We start from the raw sequence: 11140 nt of genomic DNA on the forward strand, positions 1-11140 counted from the left end.
TAATTAGCTATCATTTTTTGAGTAGTTTAATTAGAAGAGGATGATGCAAACCCTTCTTTTGCATAAGTCCTATACAATATTTATGACGAGGAAGTATGGTAGGAGGCTGTATATCACAGGATCCTTGCACCTCTCATGAAGTGTTAGGTCTCTTTAGGATCCTTGCACTTTTGTATTATGTTTTGTGCATTTTTTTATTTATCTTCTGAAACACTTTTTCCGGCGAGTAAAATTCGCCGGAAATAATTTTTTATAGCAGAAACATATTTGCGGCAAAATTAAATCGCCGCTGCAAATATTCTTTTGCTGCGAATCTTACCCGCTGGAAATAATTAATAACGACGATAATTTAAAATGCTGAGAAAAATAATGAGTTATTTGCGCGATTTAATAATCTTTTGCGACAATAAATATCGCCGGAAATAACTTTTCTCAGCAATTTTAATGGTAAACGGGAGAGTAATTTCCGTCAATTTTTCAACATTTATGACAGACTAAAATCGTCGAAATTAGTGTAATTATTGAAAATATTTGCGACGATTTTAAATACTGAAAAAGGCATGATTTTTTGTAGCATGTATCGAGGGATTGGTTTTGATTGACACTTTGTTTGGAGGATGGTTTTGAGCCATTGTTTTGGTACCATAAAAGAAAAACTTGCAGACTGCAAACAAAAAAGTGGTGGAGAAGAAATCAAGAAAATGTTACTTTTTCTCATTCCTCCTCTGAGTATATGCCAATACAACGTTTACAAAGAGAATATTCTAACCAATCCTACCTTAGTGGACATAATTGCTTATAGCAAGCTGTACAAATGCGTAACAGAAAGCAACAAAAAAAAGAAAGAAAATTAGCTGTCTATTCTGGAAGGTTCTTCCATTTCTTTTTCTTTCTGATCTTTTGTGATTCCCATTTCCTTCTTGAGATTCTGATTCATGTTGACACTGTCGCATATGCACATCTTTCTTTCTAAGCTGCTGGTAGCCTTTGTGGGTAATTCTCTCTTTTCTCTTCATATTTTAACAATGATTATTAAAAAATACTTAAGGGTTTGTTTATTTTTAGAGATGAGATGAGATGAGATGAGTTGAGATTAAAATTAAAAAGTTAAATAAAATATTATTAGAATATATTTTTTAATATTATTTTTATTTTAAAATTTAAAAAAATTGAATTGTTTATTTTATTTTGTGTGAAGATTTGAAAAAATTATAATGATGAGGTGAGATGAGATCAGAAGTTTCTTGAAAACAAGCAAGGCCTAAATTAGCTTCTCTAAAATTTATCTATTATTTTTCTAAAAAGAATGTACAGAATTTAATTAGCTTCTCTAATTTTTTTAGGAGTAATAGCACGTACGCGCTAATCACCGGACTTTGACGGTTTCATAGTCCACGCACACGGTTTCTTCGGTTTGGTCTTTGGATTTTTTTTTAGTCCAGAACTTTGTAAATTATTATTAATATTATTTAAAAAAACTAATCAGATGAGTGTCCAAGGATCGATGCGCTGTTTAGGACAGCTTGCGTTTCGGACTACTTCTCCATACGAATAATGTTAAATAAAGTTATAAGTTATGTAAATGTAGCATATTTTTTTATGTAAAAGGTAAAATTTATTATTAAAAAATTAATTCTTTTTATATGAATTTTATATTTACTCACTTTTTTTAAAAAGAATTTGATCATAAAGTGCTCAACTCGTTTTTAAAAAAGTTCTTCAAAATTTATATAACTCATAACTATATTCAATATTATTCAAGAAGTAATTTACATCACAAAGTACTATAATTTAATTTATAACTAATCGAGTACTCATGGATTTGATCCATTGATTGTTTCGCACGTCGGATTTTTATTAACGTTAATGGTTAGATTTACACCGATGGAGGAAAGTGTGGCATGCAAAATTTTAAATAAGAGCTTTGTTAGGGATCCGTAACTGTTTCGATGCACATTACACACACTTTATTTTTTATTTTTTTTAAATGTCAGATGCTTCTCTCTTATTAGCTTTCTCTCGTCTACGTCTCTCTCTCTTCAAACTCTCTCTCTCTCTCATCACCTCTCTCTTATTAAGCTTTCTCTCTCTTTTACCTCTCTCACTCCTCAAGCTCTCTCTTATCGAAATTGGCATGCATGCTGGATTTTGTAATAGAGTATAGTAGAATGTAGTGAATTATAGAATGGATAGAAATAGTAATCTGTATTTCCTCACAGTGACATTAGCTACACTTTCTTCGAGGGAAAGTACCTCCACAGGAACAATGAATAGTAGAATATTCCAGATGGTAGGTCAAGTCCGCTCATGACACTGATATATCCTAACAAGCAATTTACTGTAAAGTCCCTACATAACTGGGCCACGAGCCCTTACAAAAGTAATGCAAATAACAATCATAAAATAACATAGTCTGGCCCACAGCATGAGCCCAATGCCCCTTTTCTTGAGCCCATCTCCTTTGCCTTTCTTTTATTCGGAAACACATAGGACGTCCATTCCTTTTCAACAGCCCACGACAAGGCCCACGACACCCGAATATACTTAGGGTTAGATCTCTTTAGTTGACTTCCCAAGTACCACTTCAGTTCCAGCCGCCGTGTCACAACTCCCTCTCCCTTCAGAAAACCTTGCCCACAAGGTGGGGAAAATCTTCACAAAGTCGACAGTGCACCTCCCATGTTGCTTCCTCCACAGACTGGCCGTGCCATTGGACCAGGATTTCCACCACAGGTTTGTTCTTCACCTTCCTTAGTCTTCGGTTCAACACTTCTTCAGGTTTAGCCTTAATGACCCCGTGACTGTCTACAGGAGGTAGTGATACTAACGGAATCACCCCTTGACTGAGTTTGGGTTTGAGTTAGGATACATGGAAGACGTTATGTATCTGCGCAGTGGAAGGGAGCTTCAATCGATATGCAACCTCGCCAATCCGTTGCTCCACCTGATACGGCCCATAGAACCTAGGCGACAGCTTAAGGTTTTGTCGATGACTAATAGTAGACTGTCTGTAGGGATGCAACTTCAAAAATACCCAGTCACCGATTTGGTAAGTTTGCTCTTTCTGTTCATATCTGCATATTTCCTCATCCTTTCTTGTGCTCTCACAAGATTTTGCCTCAACAGGTTCCATAATTGCTCCCGTGTCTTCAAGGTGACTTCTACCTCTTCTAACTTTGCTGTTCCTGACACATAGCTTGTTAACTTGGGTGGTTTATACCCATACAGTGCCTCAAAGGGGGTACACTTTATAGATGCATGCATACTCTAGTTGTAACACCACTCGGCTAACTCAATCCACTTAGCCTAATCTTTGGGTCTGTTCCCCACATAACATCATAGGTAGTTCTCCACCCATTTGTTAACGGCCTCTGTCAAGCCATCCGTTTGGGGGTGGTATGCAGTGCTAAAGGCCAATTGAACTCCCTGTAGATAGAAAATCTCTTTCCAAAACTTGCTTGTGAAAGTGGGATCTCGGTCAGAGATTATAGAACTGGGCATGCCATGTAACTTAAATACATGTTTTAGGAACAACTGGGCCACATCCTTAGCGGTGTATGGATGACAAATAAGCACAAAATGTGCATATTTGGTAAGCCTATCCATGATGACCCACAAAGCATTGAACCTACCAAAACTAGGCAGACTATCAATAAAATCCATTGTAATGTCGGCCCATGGTTTTGAGGGAATAGGTAAAGGTTGTAAAAGGCCACTAGGGCGAGTGTTATCTACTTTCATCACTTGACACGTATCACACTCCTTCAGAAATGCCTTTACATCTGCCTTCTGTCCAGGCCAATAAAAATCTCTTTTTAACCTGTGTAAAGTTTTGTCAAACCCCATATGCCCCCCTCTCCCCATAGGACTGCTATGAATTAATTCCAGCAACTTCTTAATAAATCCTTGGTTTGCAGGAATATACAACCTGTTTTTGTAGAGCATCAAACCATTTTTTACTACATATGGGCTCAACAGCTCATTAGCTTGGTGCTTACTCCATAACTCCTGCAACTTTAAATCCGCCCCATATAACCCCTTAATCTCATTAATCCAATCCCAACTGGGCGAGGAAATAACTGACAATGTAATTTCAGTATCTCCACCCTTTCTAGACAAAGCATCCGCTACGACATTTTCCCTTCCCCTTTTAAACTCGACCACAAAGTCATAGCCCAACAATTTTGAAATCCACTTTTGTTGCATTGTTGTACCAATCCTTTGATCAAGTAGGAATTTGAGACTTTGATGGTCGGTTCTGATCACAAAGGCCTGACCCAATAGATAGGGTCTCCATTTTTGCACGGCTGAGACTTGTGCAAAAAGTTCCTTCTCGTATGTTGACATTCCCATTGCCCGACCTTTCAAGGCCTTGCTGAAAAAAGCTATGGGTCTCCCACCCTACATTAAAACAGTACCAATGGTCTCACCCGGGGCATCACACTCTATCGCAAAGGGGCATTGAAAATCTGGTAATGCTAAAACAGGGGGCTGGGTCACTGCCATTTTTAGTTTATCAAATGCAACTTGTGCGTCATCGTCCCACTTAAACTGCTCCTTTTTTAGAAGGTCCGTTAGCCTTGCAGCTATGGCACCGTACCCTTTGATAAATCTCCTATAATACCCCGTGAGGCCCAAAAAACCTCTGAGATCCTTGACAGACCGTGGTTTAGGCCAATCCAGCATAGCCTTAAGCTTTTCGGGGTCAGCCCTTACTCCATGACCATAAATTAAATGACCTAGGTAGGATAATTCCTCACATCCAAAGCTGCATTTGCTCAGCTTAGCAAACAACTTATGCTGTCTTAAGGTGTCAAAAGTGACCTGATTCATTAGACTTTGAAAAGTTGAGGGTGCATTGGTTAAGCCGAAGGGCATAACCAAGAACTCGTAGTGTCCCTCGTGAGTCTGGAAGGCAGTCTTGGGAATGTCATCAGGTTTAACTCTTATTTGATGATAACCCGACCTCAAGTCAAGTTTAGAGAAAACCTTGGCTCCATGCAACTCATCCAGCAGTTCCTCTACCACTGGTATAGGATATTTATCCTTAACCGTAGCATTGTTTAAAGCTCGATAATCCACACACAATCGCCATGTGCCATCCGTATTTCTTGCCAACAAAACAGGAGAGGAATAGGGGCTTTGGCTAGGGCGAATCACCCCTGAATCCAGCAACTCCTTCACAATTTTCTCAATTTCATCTTTTTGAAAATAGGGATAACAATAAGGCCGAACAGAAATGGGATTAGTGCTTGGTTGTAAGGTAATGGTGTGGTCGTGGGAGCGGGTGGTGGGTAGGCCTTTGGGGGTAGCAAAAATATTTGAGTAATTGGTAAGGAGGTGTTGTATATGTTCGAGAATCTGGCTGGTTTGGTAATTGTCTGAGTTTTCAATAAATTGTAACATTATCCCCTTTTTCTCCATGCTATTGCACTTGTTTATAAAACCTTCTTCAATCCATGTTTGGCCCGTTAGTCCTCTTAACTGCACTTCCGTATGCTGGTAATTAAACTGCATGGTTAACTCTTTAAAGTTCCAAAGAATTAACCCCAAGCTTTTCAACCAGTGTACTCCAAGAACCATGTCACAGCCAGCAAGCACTAGGACATACAAATCCATCATAAACATTGAACCTTGAATGCCCACATGTACTTCCTTCACTTTACCTTCACTATCTATCAACTCCCCATTTGTAACTTTAACTCGAACTTTGTCATCCTCCATTACTGTGAGAGGAACCCGAGACATTATAGCTGGATCTAGGAAGTTGTGGGTACTTCCTGAATCAATAAGTATAACAACCCATTGATTGCCAATTCTTCCTTTTACCCTTATAGTCTTAGGGCCCAATGACCCAATGAGCGCATGTAGAGAGATTTCCGAGGCCTTTTCTTCATTGCATAGGTCCCTTTTAACCTCTTGGTAAGCACCTTGGCCCGTATCCTCCAACAACTTGCTACTATCCTCATCCACCTCTTCAATCAAATAAAGCTTAGGGCTATTGCAACGATGTCCAGGGTGCCATTTAGAATCACAATGATAACACAAACCCTTATCTCTTCTTATTTTCATTTGATTCTGACTGATTTTCTGGACTGGTACTATAGCTTTGTTGTAAGGTTGATTTGGTTCAAATTTGGAATGGTTTTGTGGTGGCTGGTATTTAATGGTTGCTGGTTCAGTGGTTTGGGAGTAAACGGGTCGGTTGTTTGGCTTTTTATGGAGGGCAACATTTTCCTCTTGAATTTTGGCAAGTCCATAGGCTATAATTAAAGTGGTAGGGCTAAACATCCTAACAGTCAAACGTATATCATCCCGTAAGCCACTAAGAAAACAACTCAGTTTGTAACTCTCAGACAAACCCCTCAATCTGTTAGAAAGAATTTCAAAGGCAGACTTGTATTCCTTCACAGTACCAACCTGTCGGAGCCTAGTGAGCTGCTCCATCGGATTATCATAACTACTAGGGCCAAAACGTATTAAGAGGGTCTTAACAAACTCATCCCATCCCTTTAAAACCCCTGATTCATCAAGGTCTTGAAACCATACCAGAGCCTTTCCAGTCATGTGAAAAGAAACTAACCTCAAACGATGCTGTGGTAATGTATTGTGGAATGTGAAAAACTGGTTCACCTTATACAGCCATCCATGTGGATCATCCCCACCAAATACAGGAAACTCAAGCCTCACAGATCTAGGCTGGATGTCGCCCGAATGAGGTACCACTTGTTGATCATTATTGCCCCCATTGTTGTTACTACTGCCTGAGTTAATAGCATTTCCCTTTTGTAGATATGACGCTAATGCAGCAAATTGTTGCATCATGGAGTCCATCTGCTTACATACTGCCAGAAGCTCAATGCCAAAGGCTCTAAACTGCGACTCAGTGTTCTTTATGTGTGATTCCGTGGATTTCTTGAAGGAGGAGAAGCCATCTTGAAGATCTTTCAAACGGGTGCCCTCTACCATGGCTTTGAAAATTTGCAGGACCTTGGGCTCTGTGATACCACTTGTAATAGAGTCTAGTAGAATGTAGCGAATTATGGAATGGATAGAGATAGTAATCTGTATTTCCTCATAGTGACATTAGCTACACTTTCTTCGAGGGAAAGTACCTCCACAGGAACAATGAACAGTAGAATATTCCAGATAGTAGGTCAAGTCCGCTCATGACACTGATATACCTTAACAAGCAATTTACTGTAAAGTCCCTACATAACTGGGCCACGAGCCCTTACAAAAGTAATGCAAATAACAATCATAAAATAACATAGTCTGGCCCACAGCATGAGCCCAATGCCCATTTTCTTGAGCCCATCTCCTTTGCCTTTCTTTTTTTCGGAAACACATAGAACGCCCATTCCTCTTCAATAGCCCACGACAAGGCCCACGACACCCGAATACACTTAGGGTTAGATCTCTTCAGTTGACTTCCCAAGTACCACTTCAGTTCCAGCCGCCGTGTCACAGATTTAGACTGAGCAGTTTGGGTGCAAATAAATTAGAAAAATGTTACAATTACGTAAAGAGATTCTTATAAAAATAAATCTATCAAGTACTACATCAAGATACGTCAATTTATAAATTTACTTTTATGAGATGTGATCTTTGTATCTAAAGCATTTCTCATTAAATAAACAGATTTGATGGTTTAAGGTACAACTTATTGAAATAATGGTTGTAATTCAATGGTACAAAATGCATTTTTTCCAAATTTTAAAAATCTATTTTTACAATTATATTTTGCTATAATTTATTTTAATAAGAATTCTATTTTTTAAATAATCCACGTGGCAATCTTACTAACTGAGGGGATCGAATGAATCCATATATCCAAAATTATTAATAACAATGAGTTAAATTGTTTTCTAAAATATATGATCTAAATAACGAATCTCAACTAATAATTAATTATACAAATTAAAAAATCCTAGCAAATATTCCAATTAGTTTTAAATCATCAACTATGCATTGATATGAAGTTCTTTCATGTTAGAAGAAAAGATATATATATATATATATATTTATATATGGAAAATGTTAGTTTGGCTCTTCATTTTGACCGCTCGTGTATTTAAATTTTTTTTACTTAATGATTAAGAAAATAACTTTTAGTGTATTGATGTATTTTTTTATTTTTTAAAAATATTTAAATATGTTAAAAAATGAAAAAAATTTAAAAAAAAAAATTCAAATTTGTGCTAGGTGGCACGCCTAGCTGTCACTGCTAGGCGGTAGGGGTTCTACTCGCATGGTGCGGGGCGGGGCACCAGCCCTCCGCTCCTAGGAGATTTGATGAGATGAGCCCAAGGCAGATTTGTTCCTCTTGCGAAGGAGAGCGAGTCCAGTCCCGAGACTGCTCAAATACTTACCCCGACCCCCATTGCGGTGAAGGAGCGGACCAGCCATGTTGCTGTCTGAATTACCTCCCGGGAAAGAAAGAGGTAGTTTGGCATGAGTCATTCCAACCTCTACTGGACAGAGAGCGGGCCGAGTTCATGGACCACCCGAATAATGAAGTAAAAAACACGATCATCATTGACACGGACTTCAGCAACACAAGTAGTAAGGGAGAGGCATAAAACAAAAAGCACTGTATGGCATAAACAGAGGGACCCAAGTTTGTGACATTAACTTCTGTGATCAAAAGCAAAATAATGATAACATTTTTTTTTCTTGAATGAGACGGATACAAATTTATGCTAGTGGAGGAAGACAGACACAATTCCAAACAGGTCAGACAATTTACCTCCCCGTGGGCCGAAGAGGCAAGTCGAGCCTAAGACCATCTTGACTCCCCACGGCGAAGAGCGGGACCAACCCCACAGCTACCCAAAGAGCAAATCTATGCTGAAGAAGAATGTACAAAACACCAATCTCATCAAACAAAGTCGTTAAGGCCCTGGGGTGAATGGTTACATGGCAACGGCCGACGAAAAAGGGCACGAACAAGAAGACTGCCTGCTGGTGGGGTCGTCAAACAAAGGCCAGCCACTGGTGGGGTACACCGCAAAGGTCCTGTGTGGCGATTCCTCACGGCCAAGCTTACCCCAAGCCGACCAACAAAAAAAAGAGAGAAAAGAAGAACAACGGAAAATGATGCAAAAAAAAGAAAAAAGGCCGGATATAATCAACAAAAGAGTAATATTATTAATCGTTGAGAGTTACAACATAAAGTCGTAGAATTATAAGAAACAAGTTACAACATAAAGCCACAAAGGTGTAAGGAACAAGTTACAATATAAAGCCACAGAGGTACAAGGAATAAGTTACAACATAAAGTCGCAGAGTTACAACGAACAAGTTATAAAATAAAGCCGCAGAGGTACAAGGAACAAGTTACAACATAAAGCCATAGAGTTACAAGGAACAAGTTGCAACACAAAGCCTCAGATCTACAAGGAACAAGTTACAATGTGAGACCGTAGAGCAGCAGGGAGTCGGGTATAACCCAAGGCAACTCATCACAACTGAGCTCAATCAAATCATATTCCATAAAAGTGGCAGACAGATATCTCCATCACTGCGAAGTGTCGATAACGCCCGAGGTTACATCTAAAAATCATCAGGGATGTAATGAGGCAACTAATTGAGTCGTAGGGTGATATTCATCGCCTTGGAGCCGCTCGAAACTACTTACCGGCTGTGGAGAGGTATGAGAAATTATTGGAGGAGGTGAAGACAACGGATAGAAATGGCTTCGAAGACGACTCTCATAAGCAAAAAGGGTGAGAATGAGCGAGCTACATAAGTAAAAGGGTGAAAACGAGTAAAGCTCCATAAACAAAAGAGCGAGAATGAGGAGAGAATTAGGCCCGAGACAACAACAATAATGAAGAGCAAGGAGATCTGCTTGGTAAAAGCCATGCAGAGAAGGCCGAGGACAACAACTACAGAGAAAGGGCAAAGAGATCTACCCAGAAAGAGCTGTGGGGGCCTGGGACAACAACAACATAGAAGAGCAAGAAGATCTGCCAGGAAAGTCCGCCCTAAGCGAGCAGGATCATTTCCCGCTTGACCATAAGCATCTCATTTCATTTCCTTTCTAAATATAATTCAAATACAAATATTTTAATACTAATCATTACAACTTTATAAAACTTTCAAATAAAAAATAAAAAATAATACAATTTTTTCAAATTCTCAAACAATAATATTATAAAATTATATTTTAATTTTATAATATTTTTTTATTCAACTTGTTCTCTTTCTTTTTCTAAAACCTAAAAAATACTTAACTCAAACTATCTCACTATTATTAACAAACTATCTTATTATTTTTTTTACAAAATTTTCATTTCATCTCACTATCCAAACCAGTTACGAAAAGAAAGGGAAACATGCGATTGAGAGAAATTAGAATGCTACAATCAAAGACGAAACTTTGGGTGGGGCAAGGATTTTCTTAAAAGGAAAATAAAAGAAGGAATGATTTCGAGTTACATTTTTATACATAATTGCCTTTTACATATAAAATTAAAAGCCTATAAATATTTTAATAGAGAACAAGAAAAAAATGGAGAGTGGAATTTATGATTTTTTTTAAATATCTTTAATTAAAATAGAAGAAAGGAAAATGCACTTAAAAAAAATTATTTCTCTACATGTCATATATTAATATGTTGAAAATTATGAGATTTAAAATTTAAAAGAAAACTAACAAAATGAACATTGTAAATAAAAGTCTAGGTGTGGTTTGGATAGTGAGAGAGATGCTTGTAGATGAAAATTGAAAGTTGAAGAAAATATTATTTTTTAATATTATTATTGTTTTGAGATTTGAAAATGTTAAATTATTTATTATATTTTGTGTGAAAGTTTAGAAAAGTTGTAATGATGAGATGAGATGAGATGGGATGGTTTCTGAATCCAAACGACCCCTACTTCATTTGAATAGTGAGATAATATGAGATTGTTTTAGATGAAAGTTAAATAAAATATTGTTAGAATATTATTTTTTAATATTATTATTGTTTTAGAATTTGAAAAATTTGAATTGTTTATTATATTTTATGTGAAAATTTGAAAAAATTGTAATGATTAAATTAGATAAAATAAGAAGACATAAATCGTTTCTGTATACAAATGTGCCTAAGTAAAATTGTAAACATATATAACACTAATATAGAAGAAAACACTT

This window comes from Juglans microcarpa x Juglans regia, chromosome 1S (genome assembly GCF_004785595.1).
Source record: "Juglans microcarpa x Juglans regia isolate MS1-56 chromosome 1S, Jm3101_v1.0, whole genome shotgun sequence".
NCBI classification, from domain to species: Eukaryota; Viridiplantae; Streptophyta; class Magnoliopsida; order Fagales; family Juglandaceae; genus Juglans; species Juglans microcarpa x Juglans regia.